Source organism: Schistosoma haematobium, chromosome 3 (genome assembly GCF_000699445.3).
Source record: "Schistosoma haematobium chromosome 3, whole genome shotgun sequence".
In the NCBI taxonomy this organism is placed as follows: domain Eukaryota; kingdom Metazoa; phylum Platyhelminthes; class Trematoda; order Strigeidida; family Schistosomatidae; genus Schistosoma; species Schistosoma haematobium.
This window is the reverse complement of record NC_067198.1, coordinates 5,098,592-5,114,731: the sequence shown is the minus strand read 5'-3', so window position 1 is coordinate 5,114,731 and position 16,140 is coordinate 5,098,592. Positions and strand designations below refer to the sequence as shown.

Below are 16,140 nucleotides of genomic sequence, written 5' to 3'. Positions count from 1 at the left end.
TCCATAACAAGTTTATAGTCATCATGAATTCCTAATGAATAGCTTACGTTTCAAAGTTTCAGTTGAATTGTCGAAAACTTTAGCATAGTACTTTCTTTATCAATAAGTTTATTCGAAGCAGTTGTTAAGAATCTCTCTAAACAAATGTTATATGATGGTTGCAATTCGTCTTCATCTGTGATATTATATCGGGGAAGTTAATTCATGTCATTCTGTACCACAAATGAAGACATTATCAGTGAATTATTTAAGTCAGAACTAACATTCAATCAGACAATGTTGTCTTTAATTAATTCACACTGATTTGTATAGAATATCCAGTTTGAAATTTTTTGAAGTCGGTAATTGTTCACGATTCATTAAAAAGTTGATTGAACATCTAGGCTACTAGTTTCTGCCCTCTAGACATTTCAATAAGTTATCTGTTTTTGCTTGTTTTAACACATCATAATGACTATTAATCGCACAATATATTCAGGTACGTTTAATGGAAAGTTTACAACATCCGCTGTTACATACTTACTTACGCCTGTTACTCTCAATGGAGCATAAGCCGCCGACCAGCATTCTCCAACCCACTCTGTTCTGAGCCTTCCTTCCTAGTTCTATACAATTGTTGTTCATTCTTCTCATGTCTGTCTCAATTTCTCGGTGTAATGTGTTCTTTGGTCCCCCACTTCTCCTTTGGCCTTGAGGATTCCATGTGAGGGTTTGCCTTGTGACACAGTTGTGTGCTTTCCTCACTGTGTATCCTATCCACTTGCAGCGCATTTTCCTGATTTCTTCCTCCACTGGTTTGTCCTCTCCCACAGTAGGTTGTTGCTGATGGTGTGTACCAACGGATTTGAAGTATTTTGCGTAGACAACTGTTAATAAACACTTGTATGTTCTAGATAATGACTTTCGTAGTTCTCAAAGTTTCCACCCCATGCAGTAGAACTACACAAGTCACAAAAGTGTCCGATCAGAGTCATCGTGGTCGCTGGCAATATACAGAGTAATGAACATACATTATTCAGATGTCGATTCCTGAACTCCTAGCATCTAACTGGCGATCACTCAATATGTTATCATCAGGATCGACCGAGAAATAAGAATCGGAATTTTTTTGAAATGTTTTGTGCTTAAAATTCTGTATTGTATCAAAAATCTAATATTGAATAAAGCCATCAATAATAAGAATAAACAATTTTAATAGTTGAGATCGTGAGTCAATTGAAGCTAGACCACCATGGAAAATCTGGAAGCATTGGACAGACGTTTCATCCTAATTTGGGACTCCTCAGCAGTGCTCATCCACTATCAACTTGCAAAAACACTTAACCAACAACTTGAGCGAATTCCTATGAATTCATTTTATTTCTCTACACATTCATTAACAGTTTCCTACTCCCGAAATTACATCATAATATAAAAATAATCAAATCAAACCTTAGTTAACATCAGTTAACATTAATACAATACAACAAAAACTATTAAGAATCTAAATAGGACAACAATACTACATTACAATACAAAATAATAACATAACAATTCGAACTTGAAGTACATTTAGTTTCTGTCTACAAAGTTTGATCATCACAATAATATTGTTACAATTCATGAAACATTCATTGTATTAACTTAATAATGAAATTCATGAGTCAACTGACGTTAGACCACCATGGAAAATCTGGAATCACTGGACGGCCATTCCATTCTAGTATGAGACTCCTTAGCAGTGCACACCCACGATCCGGCCTCGCAAGATTCGAACCCAGTACGTATCATTGTATTCTTCTTATATCAAAATATAGATGGGTTTGATCTCTTCTATACTCTTTTTTACTATGTTATTTAATTACTTTTGTTCAATATAATTTTTTTTTAGATAAAATGTAAAGAACGAATCGGTTACTGAGTAATAATCATTACTGAGATAATTAACCATTAGTATTGATCAAGTTTTATTGATTAATTTTTAATATGACCATTAGACTAAATCACTGACCATCTTAGTTTCACTGTGTTGCTGACAATTGCCAAATAGTACGAAACCTAGGTTCAGGGTTTCCTGCTGACTATCTCCAAACATCATCTTATCTCAACATAGTGCATACACTGTTGAGTCACCTAGACTAGTGGCTACATTACAACTTGGTCGATAGGATTCGATCTGCACTAAGAAGTACCTGACATACATGACATTGATTACCATCCAGTAATCAATCAATAGTTAATACTGAGATATTTAACAAATAGTATTGATTGAGTTTTATTGAGTAATTTTGTAATATAGAACATTAGACAAAATTACCCAACATCTTAGTGTACTGTGCTGATACAAGGGTGTTAGAAACAAGTGGCAAGAAAACCTACAGTTAGTTTTTGTGGTAATTGGTAGTAGTAGTTAGTAACAAGTATGTATAATATAATCACCGGAATGACTGTTTGCATTTCGGATTGAATAGTGTCTTAAATGTTAACTAAATGTAAGTCGATAATGAAGTAGTCACCAATTGGACGTTCGTAGATCAGAAATTGATTGGAGTTGAAAATATTGACCAATATATACTGAATGGTATTATGCTCATAACAATACCTTAGAGCCTCAGTTAAATGCATTGTGCTATCATGAATGGGTAGTTATAATATGACCTAAACTAAGGAAATGATTGGTCGAGAAGATTTGTATCTCAGTTGGATGGTTTTGATGGAGTTTTGTTCTCTGAGCTGGATGGTTTGGTCGTGGAGCTTTCATCGTTCTTCTGAACGACATCATCAGCATAAACTTCAATTAGACTTCTACTACGACCGAACCATCCAGCTCAGAGAACAAAACTCCATCGAAATAATTGGTCGACAATGATTTGCTGATCTGACGAAACATCACGAATGTATATCCATTAATTCTTATCAATTGTACACACTAAGATAAGGTTATGTATGAATCTAGGACAGAGGAATGGATCATATCAGTAGTAATCAGTAAAGCATACATCAAACTATTCACATATTGGGAAGCTTTTATGAAAGCAACGACACTAGGATATAGTACAAAATGTTTCGGTTTCGTCATAAAACATTCGAGTAATTATTTTCATGTTCCATAGACAACTTCTATATGGATCAAAATACTAATTTGGTAATATTTTAAACAAGTTATACATGAGATTTCCCTCACTTAAGTTTCTTCAATTAACGTTGGTATTATTTCACCTACCATATAACCAATCTCACTGGAATCCGAAATTTGTGAGTGAGGTTACAGCATTACAAATGCTACTTATCTTAATAACAAGACTTCTCTATCTTATTTTGTCACATTTTATGTGATGAACACTATCAATTCGATGGACTGAATGGGAGATAACTGAAAATTTATCCTTATTTAACGTAACAGTGGTTATCTATTACGTGTATGAACAATTGTGTGCTGAAATTGAGTTTCATTCATTGTTTAATTGTTGGTTTGGTGAAAGCTGAACTTCTCGCTAGAACTCCGTCACGAAGCTTGTCACTAGTGAGCACATTGTAATTATTAGTATGGGGTTGTGTAGGTGGTTAAGTTTTTTGATTAAGACCATGAATCGATTGATGTTAGGCCATCATTGAAAACCTGGTAGCATTGAACGACCGTTTCGTCTTAGTATGGGACTCTTCAGAAGTGCACATCCACGATACCACCCTCAGGATTCAAATGCAGGATTTTCGGTCTCGCGCGCATTAACGCCGTTAGATACCAGATCAAGAGTTTAGAGTTTAAGTGATCGCGCCAGAAACTGAAGGTCTTGAGTTAGGATCTCGCGTACAGTGTCATAAGTACATATCACTGAGGTATCCCATACTAAAACGAAACGGCCGTTCAGTGCTTCCAGGTTTTCAATGCTGGTCTAACAACAATCAATTCATGATCTCAATAAAGTTTTATGCTTGGCTTAATGTATTTTGCTGAGTTACAATTACATCATGTGTTGACGTTTTGATTCATGTTAAATTCATTGAAGCTATATAATAATAATTGTAACCAATAATTTATCATTTATGAATACCCTCCAGATCCCACGTGCAGGAAAGAATAAAATGGTGGTTGGGGGTAGTTAGTCAACAAGACACCCCTAGACCCAGGTTTCCTGTTATTTGGCATTTGTCAGCAAAGAAAGATTAAACAAAGCATTAGTACTTAAACATTTAAGAAGGAACAAAGCTAATGTTTCCATATATGATTTATTAAGTTGACCTAGATTCACCTAGTCACCCATTATTATTATCTTTAACCATACAAAAAGGTCATGATTGTCAATGAACCAATCAAAAAGCAGATAAATATTTTAGATTAGGGGAGGTCAAATTTTTTCAATCATTTGATTGGTTTAAAAATCTTTTATATTATTGGTTTAGAAAATGCTTTTGTTTATAATAAGAATTCATTTATCATACGTTTTATTATAGAGTGGATTAAATTGGTGTGTTCAATTCTATGATTCTATTCCATTAAGGATCTTTTATTGACTTTGATAAAAAAGGTAAGTCCTTTTTGTTTTGTTTTTTTATTTTGACATGGTAACTAAATTTGTTATTGATTTTATTGTTTTGCAATGTTGTTCTTTCTGAATTTCACATTTTAATTGTCTAAGAGAAAATCTCAGTTTTTGATAATTTCTTATTAACTGCTTGTGATCTTCCTTATTAAATTGTTTCGTAATGAGTTCAGTGAAGTTCATGCAGGTATTATTCTTTTTTTTTCGTTCATGATCAGTAAGGAATGGTTGTACACAGGTTGGTTACTGAATGAGTTCGTAGGCTTTTAACGAGTTTTATTTTCAAGAACATTTGATGAAACCCATGTAGAAAATATTTATGCAACTATCATGATTAGTTTACTAGGAATGTAATTTAAAGCTTCATCTATATAACCAATAAATGAGTCTATATTTAATTTAAAGGAGCTCATTTGGAAATGTTCCCTATTTTTGTCAGGAAGATTAAATAATATGTCGTCTCAAGGTGTTTTTCCGTCAAATGATAGTCATAACTAAATGATATATATATGCTTTCATAGCAGATGAAGTGATGTATGAGAAGTAAAAAGCACCTTACTTTATGCCAGTGATTGTTTTATTATTAAAATGAATTTAAGATATGTTTGTTAATTTGTAAAAAAAACTTGAATAGCCACTCACTAGTTTGGTTGCGTGATACATGTTCCCCAGTCTTCTTTTGCCACAGTCCCATGTGGATACCATTATGTTTGCAACACTGGAGAATGTTGCGGATTTCGTGGATTAGTTGAAGTTAGACATTAACGCCGTTGGATACCGGCCAGTTCAGTGGTCTAGAGGTTAGGCGCTCGTGTGCCAGACAGATCTATGGTTCGAATCTGGCGGGGGCGTGATCGTGGATGCGCACTGCTGAGGAGTGCCACAATAGGATGAAACGGCCATCCTATTCTTCCAGGTTTTTCATTGTTGTCTAGCTTCAATTGACTCATGATCCCAACTATTGGAAAAATTTTGTTTGCCTAGAAATGAACTATCTTATGTAAATACTGATCTGAGAGATAATTTTTATCATAAACTAACAACAGATTCGATTGGGATTATTGCTAACCATAAGTCTCAACATTTACGAAATCTTATTGTCTACAATCTCTTCAACATCATCCATTATGTGTGCATAATCAAGAAATTCTTACGAATAAACTAGAACAAAAGATCCACTTAGCTTTCAGTGATTTTTTATGTAGGATGTATTTCAATTCATAATGGTATTTCATTTAAAATGTACATTTCGATAGCAAATCTTGTTTCTATGCGAATATCTGTATAAAATTCCATGAAGCGGCTTTTATTCCGTATTCTATATGAGATAATGAGAAGAACAATATTTGAAAAGGCTTACTTTTCTCGTTCATGTTCTTCACTATTTATTATGGTCAGCATTTCCCTATCTTCATTTTTAACTATGTATTATGCTTACATAAATTGTTTTTATTTAGAATGGACTAATTGCATTGTATGGCTAAAACTGTTTGTAATTTGAGGTCTTTTGTAACTAACACCTGTCTGTTTGTTCCTTTTTGATTTGAATCATACAAATATGGTGTTAGTAATAAATGATCGGTTTTTTTCTCATGTGTGATTCTTCGAACCTGACAACAATGTGATGAGATTATTGTATACTGTTCATTTGATCTCATAACTGAGATTAATTATTGTTTTGGTGAGTAACAGTAATGATAGAAACTATTGGGAATTGCAAAAATTCCTTGGTTAATTTGTGGAACATATTCAAATCACAATATTTTAAAAGTTTTTGTCCATAGCATCACTGATTTTATTCCTGTCTAGTAGATTTTCTCACACAGATAATTGATGACTAATTCATCTATGTTTTTCTTTGAAATCACGAATCGATCGAAGTTAAATTACCATTAAAAGCTTGGAAGCATTGGATGGCCGCTTCATCTGGGGCTCAACAGTGCGTATCCACGACCCCAGAAGCAGGAATCGAACCCAGAACCGGCATCTCTATTGGAAATTATCATGTACACCCTGGTGACTAGCTTCGGGAGGAAATGTCCCTGTGTTATAGTGAGGAGCCGTGACTAGTGGAGTTTGACTGTCAGGTGTGAGCCAGTGGAAGCAATGGAAGATGATCACACGATATCGTGGATTGATTGAGATTAGAAATTAACGCCGTTAGATGCCAGCTCAGTAGTCCAGGGGTTTAGTGGTTGTGTTCGCATGCGAAACTGGAGGTGCTGTATTCGATCCATGCGTGGGGGGTCGTGGATGCTCACTACTGAACCGCAGACGGAACGGCCGTCTAATGCTTCCAGGTTTTTAACAGTGGTCTAACTTAGACCGGTTCACGAATTCAGTGAAATTCAATAATCTCTACAACCCCGTACTAAACACTTCTATTTTGTCGACTTATACTTCTTGTCTGGTACGTGATTCCTATTACCTCGTTGCTAATATATACAGTATTGTTGTCATTTTCCGAAATGCGTTATCTATAATGCTATTATGGTATTGAAATTGTTTAAATTAAGTTAGATACCCGTGGGATATTGTCACCAACCAAAGCTAGTTCTTCATGACTATCAGTTCTTCAAGTAAAGAGAAGTGTAGCAGTGTTCGAACGAGGAAGTAAGAATTTCAGCATCGCTTTACAATCTATTAGAATTACATAACATAACATAGAAAACTTTCGACTTCAGTGACTGATATAATGACTTCATTTAATTTCACTTAACCTTATAATTAGCAATGATCTAAATTTTCTTCATTTATTCATTCATTCTGATAGGTCAAAACTAATACTTAGTATTTATCAGTTTCTTCTTTCAGTCTCAGTTTTAGCCTTACAAGCATTCTAATGTAAGTATAGCTAAATCTGTGATGAACAACATAGTGTTTTAAATGGTTACCGATTTTACTTCACTGTTTTTCTTTCACCGTGTTTAATAGAACTAACAACAACTATTGACCTTTAATTGCCGACCTTCACCTCACAATAATAATAATAATAATTATTATTATCGTTACAAGTGGTCTTGCATAAAAGTGAATTATTGTTTTTCTAATGAACATACATTACTTAACATAATGGCCATGTGATCATAAACTATCAAGATTTATTCTGTCATAAATTAGAGTTAACATGCTTAGATTTTGTACTATGTTATTGTACTGATTAATGTTTGTATCCACTAATCTCACTAACAAATTAGTTGTTTCCTTCTTCACTATTATTGTTGTGATTTCGGTTTATAGCATCGATATTGTAAATGACCTATTACTGATCTTTTACATATGCCCAAAGATTGCCTACCATGATGGGTAGTGTTTTGTGAGGGGTATAGGTGTAGGCTGGAAGAAAGCTCTAGGCGTGGCTAAACCAAAAACATGGTATCAGTGCACGAAGTTATTGACAATTGGACTTAACTATATTAATAGGTATAGATTACCTGATTGCAGTCTGTGTGATTATCTCTAACCATTGGTTAGAGACTTTGAATGACATAGCTCAAAATCGTTTGAAGTGGTTCAGGTGCATCTATTCTTTTCTTCGGGCTCTTTTTTTATTTCATTGATATATATTTCCTTGAATGGTATCTTCGATGGCTAATCTTTTTAATCAACACTGTTACTATTACTTCCTGTACTGTTCTGTGATTTGGCCTGACAATTTCATTTCTCTATGCTAATGGAGTATGGAACTTGAACTGATGTACATACATACCAGGTTGAACGTTGTGACTGATTGATTCTGGATATTAGTTGGATTATATAAAACAATCTTAAATCTTCACTAGACTGGTTTTCCGTAGATGTAGAGATTGATATATCAGTTTTACAAAGAGAGCATTTACTAATTATTATGGTTGAACTCAGCGGGAAACATTAGACAAAAGTGAATTTTTTCAGTATTAATAAAGACATAAGATGGTCATGTCATGTCTAACTGATAGCTTCCATATCCAGATGTGTTTACATCGTCAAATAAGGGAGACACTTTTGTAGGATTCTAAGACAGGTAGTACGATAGTTACTTAATTTGAGTAACACTTTATTTCAGAGCTAGTCCTACTGTCAAGCTGCTCAAACCGAATTGGGTGAATAGTACTTAAATCTGTATCTGATGAATGAGTGGTAGTGCAAAGTAAACAATATCAGGAAAAAAACTATAATGTGATTGACAAAATTTACATTACGCAGAAATGTATACTCGAAAATAAACGAATAATTATTCCTGTTCGATTTAATTTTGATGCGAGTTGCACTGTACGCCTACCCTTATGTTTATTTATTCATTTGAACACATAAATATTGGTACAAGGGAACACCAAATAGATATGCCCCACACAGAACAATGAGAATGGGACGAGGAAAAAAGAAGGTAAGGGGCGTAAAAGAAAAAAAAGAGAACAATAGCGACCACGATACTTACGGAAAATACTACCCTTATGTCAATAATTCAAAAACACTTGCAAATTACTTCACTCATTCTGCTTTGCTTGTCTGATCGAGATAATTCTCTACATAAATACAAATGTCCTAATTACATCATCAAATTATGAGTATGGGACCTGCCAGCTGGTTAGTAATAGTTATTCCTCATAATATATAGGCACAAATTATAGCATAACATAATTGTAAATAATATGAATACGTATACTTAGTGTTGGTCACCGGCTTCCATGGGACTGCATCTCCTTACGATGCTCCACTGCCTTGTGGATCAGACCTTCAGGTCGAAGGCTCGGGGTGTGGTCCCCTAAGAAAACCACCTGCTTCGGTTTGGGAACCCGAGCAGTATTACAGCCCTCACACATATCGAATGAGATTGGTGTGGCGCATATGTATTTGGTGCCTCCTTCTACCAATATCTATGTGTTAAAAATAAATAAATAATAAATGCTTAATGTTATAAATTACACTTGCCTTTCAATATGCCAATAATTTTGAAGACCGTTTAAGTTTAAATATATAGTGATAATAATAAATTTCAATGAATGACCACTCGTTGTTCCACAAATATCTCAAAATCATACGTTTTATTGAATCAGTGGTTAAACACAACTCTCTCATGTTCATTTCATCATCAATCACTAGAACAGTAATTCAGACCTCGTAAAGCACCAGAGACCATTTCAGTTTGAGCTTCCATGAATGCAGCGCAGTGGAACTTGATTCACCTCTATAGGAATTTTTACGTCTCATTCGAACTGCTGATCTCATTGAAATTTCTGTTTTCTTCAGTGTATTATCTTCAGAAATAATATTCATTCCATTTTGTGATAGTTTAGCTTGAGATTGAATTCGATTATTTGTTGGCCAGATAATGTGGTTGGTGGTGTTGGTTGGCCATCAAACGACAAATGTCGATGCCGAATTAGATGAAGGTTGAAACGTGCTGTTGTAACGAATTGTCAGTATGAACTAAGTAAATTACAGTAACACAATGTGATCAATACATCGATGGTCTGTCAACTCGTGACTAAATAAATGATGGTGGATGTTCAATTGTGGAATAGAGATTGACGATATTGATTATATGTTAGTTGATGTCTGAAGATTTTCTGTATTCCAGAGTTTGCATTATCCGTTTACATTGATTCATTGAATTCGAAGTATATTAGATCATGATTGAACGTGTTGTTAATAGTTATTCGAAACGACTGAAAACGACGTAGTTGAGATTGCTCATTGTTAACATGTTTCGAAGTGGTTGTTGTTGATGCATTGTACTGACACAGGATTGACTGTACAGTTATCAGTTGTGAACCTGTTGTGACGTGTCAATAAACATTTGAGTTTGAATTGATTTTGATTATCCCGTTGTTTAAGTGACTATCTGTGTAGACTCAGTGACTAAGTGAGTGACACGATGGAGTTCGAAGCAGATGGTAGTGAAGCGAACATCAATTGTGGGAAGGAAGATACATCCAGATGACCTGTCGCAAATATGATGATATTGGTGTCGTGTGTTGCACTGCCAGTTATGTTCCGTCCATTCTACATCAATTCAATTTGATGTTTGCTTTATGTTGTGATGTTCTGATGTATGGTGTTTCACCAACTTCCTCACTTGAAACGAATCTAATTTGTTAATGACATTTGGATAACCACATTCAAACGTGTTTAACCTAACTAATAATCAATCATATGAATGTGACCTTATTGGGTTCACATCATGCTGAGTAACGCGAGTATTTAATGATGTTTGTCATGCGATTGTTCTGTTAAAATGATAATCGATATTTCGTTGAAATGCATATTGAGATGTTGATTGATGTAGATGAGTGTTACATGATTCATGAATTGTGAATGATGGTTTGCTTAGTACATCAGTGAACCAGAATCACAGTGAGCAACCTAGTAAGCAAACAAACAGTGTATATATGTGATTGGTTTATTGATGGGTAAGAGAACTACTGAGAGGTTTGTTGTGAATAGAGAAGCATTGTTGTGGTTGTTGATGGTTACTGTGAAACATGTATATAGAATGAATGTTGATGATTGCCAATGGATTTGAGGAATAGTGTTGTGCTACTCCTATTGGACTGTTTACTTGATTGAGTTTTGATGACTACTTTGAATGACATGACATGACATGACAGGTATTGGTCAATGCAAATGATGATACTCAACCATTTAGATAAGTGAAGTGATTTGGTGTTGTCTTTAGTGAATGATTGGAATCGAATGATGTGAGATTGTGAACTAGTTTGTGAATGTCCTTTCTAATTGTAATTTGAGTAATGGTTATTTGTAAGAATAATATTTCTCTCACATACATGTAATACCGATGTATTTTGTTTTTCCAAAAATAATATTGATGATTGTTATCCATAGATAGTTTTGCTTTTTGAAGGGTAATTCATCCTTATTACATTTAATTATCTGTTATTTTGATGTCAAATAGCTTATTCATTGTGTCAGTTGATGTGCAATACATGGTAAACGTTTTTACTATACACAATGATCTTTTCGATTCGAATGTGTGTTTTGTTTGTTTCTTTGGAAATGCTGTCGAAAAATCTATAAATATTGATTGATCATCTGAGAAGAGTTCATTAATTAATTGAGCCTTGACAATCAAAACATGATTATGGAATCAATCCGAAATCAATATTATTGATTACCTGTATAGTTTAATAGAAATGTTATAGTTTTTTCTTTTGTCATTATAAAACAGTAGTATATTTATTTATTTAGAAATAATTGTGATATAATGCAATCTAGACTAGATTTTGTTTTTTATTTTGAAATGAATCTGGTTTTTAATAGTTGAGATTATGAGTTAATTGTAACTAGTGTACTAGTGGAAACCTGGAATTATTGAACGGTCGTTTTGTCCTATTGTGGGAATTCTCAGCAATGCGCATCCATGATCCAGCCTCGCGAGATTCGAACTCAGGGCCTATAGGTCTAGTGTGGGAACAATTAATCTATAGACCACTAAGCCGGCCGATCTCCAGCGGTGTTAATGTCTAACTTTAAGTAAGCCACGAAATTGAGCGACACATCCACCATTGTTTTCAATGAGTTACTATCTCACAATAGACCCGGTTGAGTTCACAGAACCTCTTCTAAATCTAGTTTTAACAAATAAGAATTCCGTTTTTAAAGCAAAAATAGTTGTTTTAGTGTGTAAATATTACTGATTTCGCAAGATCATTTCTACTTACATGCACACATATATGCATAGTGCAATAAAATAAGAGATCATCTGGAGTGTCCTATTATAAGTAGTATAAAAACTTCATCTAAGCTTTTAAATTTACTCGTTAATAACTTCTGTATATCTACTTAGTGATTAGTGTTTTACGTCAAATGTGTTTCTATAATATGGCATAGAAGAACATACATACTGGTTAATTTGTAGAAGTCTGACTGTTTCTGAATATACATGAAGTTCATTTGTAGAGTTCAGTTTGTAGTGTCGGTTATTATGTAAAGCCCATATACCATATTTTAACTTCCGGACAGTTCATTCTATTCATTCTACTTGAGTCACATTCTGACCTTGTTAATTATTCGCTTATCAATCTTGAACGTTTTTGTATGAGCGCGTAGGTGTGTGTACACTATTTATCCCATTACTCATCACATGTTTGTAACTTTTGTGTAACTATAAATATTGATTAATGCTTGGTTAAAGGGGAGTTGGCTTACTCGCCATCTCCACTGCGCGTTTTGCTTTGTTCTATCCCATTCGCTTTACATACAAAATATATGTATTCAAAAGTCCATTCTTATTATTTGACTTATCTAAATCCGTTATTGACTAACGCGATTTAAGTCGATGATTATATACGAAGACAGGCGATAACAATCATTCATACGATCTTCTTGGAGTCAGATCTCGAGCCACTAATGTGGAGAGCCTTTTCGACACCATCGTCCGATCTAAATGACGGTTAGATTAAGGGCCCCACAAGTTAAAAAGTGGGTCAGAATTCAATACTCTCACCATTTATATTTTCGTTATAAAAATGTTAATAAACGAAAATATTAGTGATATCTTAACTATCAATCTAAATTTAAACATTAAAGATATCTCTTATTTCAATAGTTGAGATCATGAGTCAATTAAAGTTAGATCGCTTCTGAGGAGTCCCACATTAATACCAAACAGCTCTCCAGTGCTTCCAGGTTTTCCATGATAGTCTAGCCTCCAATTGACTCATGATCTCAACTATTAAAAATTACTTACAGTATCTACAAAGCCCCCTTCTGATATCTCTTATTCTTAAAAGAAATTCCTTTAACCTATAATTATATAAAACACATTCATAAGAAAATCTAGTTTTATTCTGTGTATGTAGTTCAGGTCATTAGTATCAAATTAGTCTAATTTTAACTGTTCCCTATAAGATTGCCGTAATTTTCTTTTGACTCAAAGTAAGTACATATCCCAATACATACTTCATGTAAATAAAGTCATGATCTTTCTTTTCTTTTATAAATAGTTCATGTTTCGTGATCGTTGAACAAAAAAGATCATACTCCTAACATCTATCTATCCTATATATCCATTATTTGAATAACTGGTAAGTTGCATATTCATAAATGATCATTTGTTCTCATTACTATTCATAAGAAAGTATGTACTTTTGTGAGAGGTATGCAATTGTTGTATATGTTTGTTTGGCTCTGTATTGTCAAGTGTCATATTACTTAGAGATGGTTAAATTAGTATGACATTGAAAATAGTTAGTGTTCATAACTGTTTAGTACATATTAATTTCAACATATGTTTACTAGTGACTGGCTTCAAGGAGTATTTCCTGGAGTTCTAGCGAGAACCAGAGAGCAGTGGAGTACAACCGGGTTTGTTGTGAGATAGGAACTCACTGAAAACAATGGTGGATGCGTCACTCAATTTGGTGGATTAGTTGAAGTTAGATATTAACACCGTTGGGTTCCGGTCGGCTCAGTGGTTTAGAGTTTAAGCGCTTGCGCGCGTGACTGATAAGTCCTAGGTTCGAATCTCGCGAGGTGTGATCGTGGATGCGCATTACTGAAGAGTCCGACAATAGGACGAAACGGCCATCCAATGCTTCTAGATTTTCCATGGTGGTCTAGCTTCAAATGACTCATGATCTCAACCATTGGAATATTCATTTTTATTAATTTCGATTCATTTCCTTTTGTATCAGAAATTTTCTGAACACACTTCTTAAATGTGAAAATCCATTAATCTTAAAAATATAATTAGAAACGTACTTACGGTTGCATTTTTGTTCTCATAGGATCAAACCAAAATCAATATAATGCACTCACCTATATCCCATAACTATTAGTTTAAATCATACTTTGAAGTTAACTGTAAGAAAATTTTCTTTTCGACGAAATCATTTATTTAAGCTGTACATTCGTATTTATAATTATATAGAAAATATATGTCTATAGAAGTATGGGAAAGATTGCAGCAAACGGTATTGGGTTCGAGTCCCGAAGTGAACATCAACTCTGGGATGCAGGTGAATCCAGCCGAAGAGTCCCAAACAAGACGAAACGCGGGTCAAACTGGATTCCATTGCTAGCCACCATCCGTTTTTTCTGAAAAAGCTTGTGATTTCAGGCAATATCGAGGCAGTCCGTACAGAATGAACATATGCCAACGAGAGACTGATCAATTGCAGTCCTAAATAACAATTGAAAGATACAAATAGAACAACACCAAATGAATTGCATCATAAGTTGATTCGAGACTAAGTTACGCAATAATCAAACGGATAAGAAAAGAATATAAGAATGAAAATAATTCACGGATCAGAATTATGAAAGTTAATTGTCTAGTTGACAGATATGAAGAAAACCAACAATCATAGAGTTATCAGTATGGGGTTGTGCAGATTATTAAGTTATTGATCGAGATATCATATCATGAACTGATTAATGTTACATCATCATTGAAAACCTGATCTGACATCAATCAGTTCATGATCACAATCAAAAACATTGAGTTCATAATAATAAAAACTGAGTAATAATAATAATAATAATAATAATAATCATGAAAACGTGTTGAAGGATAATCATAACTGATCACAGTTTAAAATTACAAAAACACCAATTAAGGAAAATCATTAATACCAATAAAAATAAGGAATGAAGAAACATGGGAAAATAGTCGAAACATGACTACAACAAAAGGGAATTGGAGCCAATGAAGAATGAGAGGTTGAATGCATCGCGTTCTTGCGCGCAAAGTTCGAGCTTGAGTTAGTGTATTGCCAATGCCTCAATGGTGCATAAGATTTTGATTTGACTTCATTTCGATCGAATCCCTTTGACTGCGTAGATTGTTTTATAAGAGAACTTCTTTGGAGCGTTGTATCCATAGTCGACTAAATGCTCCTGTATTGAACTAATAGTTGTTTTGCTTTCTCTTTTTAAAAGCCATTCTAGATTTATGTTCTAAGATGCGTTTAGAATGTGATCACTTTGTGCGGCCAATGTTACCTGGTCCACCTGAGCAAGTAAATTTATCGATGTGCATTGATGTGACCTAGAGCAGAGGTTTATCCTTAACACATCTGTGAATGATATACCGGCTTGAGAAGACAATTCGGAGCTTAGATGAGTAGAAATCTGTTTATTCAAGATCTCAGCATCCATATCTCTTTTAAATTCTATATTCATAAAGATAGTTTTCTTTTGTATTGTTGGTGCTCTTTCCGGATGATGTCTAGGTGTTATATTACTATCGATGAATCTAGGTGAATAACCATTCCTAATGAGAGTCTGTCAATGTTAAAATAGTTCCTCATCTATTGTGTCAATAGAAAATATTCGCCTGTTCCTTGAGAATAGAAAGTGAATTAAGTTCCAGCTATTGAAATTTGTGCACTACCCATTCCTGGTTGGTTTTCTATGTATAGATCTCTGTAAAAAACTAACCTTCTTTTCAATCGGATATAAAGAAAATGAAATTCCTCGTATGCCTCGGCTTCCAGTGTGAACTGAATTGAGGGGTGACACACTATTTATTTACTTAAACACATAAACACTGGTACAAGGAGGCACCAAATAGATATGCGCCACATAAATCATTCGATTTGTGTGTGGGCTGTGATACTACTCGGGTGCCCAGACCGAAACAGGTGGTTTTCTTAGGGGACCACACCCCGAGCCTTCG

At 34.3% G+C, this 16,140-nt stretch overlaps 1 protein-coding gene across 1 annotated transcript in view; it reads left to right on the top strand.

Moving 5' to 3' along the window:
• The first annotated feature begins 4,415 nt into the window (after positions 1–4,415).
• INX2_4 (Innexin inx2) overlaps positions 4,416–16,140 on the top strand; it is a 38,268-nt gene continuing 26,543 nt past the window's right edge. Inside the window, exons 1-2 of the mRNA XM_051212839.1 lie at positions 4,416–4,505; positions 13,466–13,546. The gene's annotated coding sequence lies outside the window, so the exon portion shown is untranslated. The remainder of the gene's footprint in view (positions 4,506–13,465; positions 13,547–16,140) is intronic.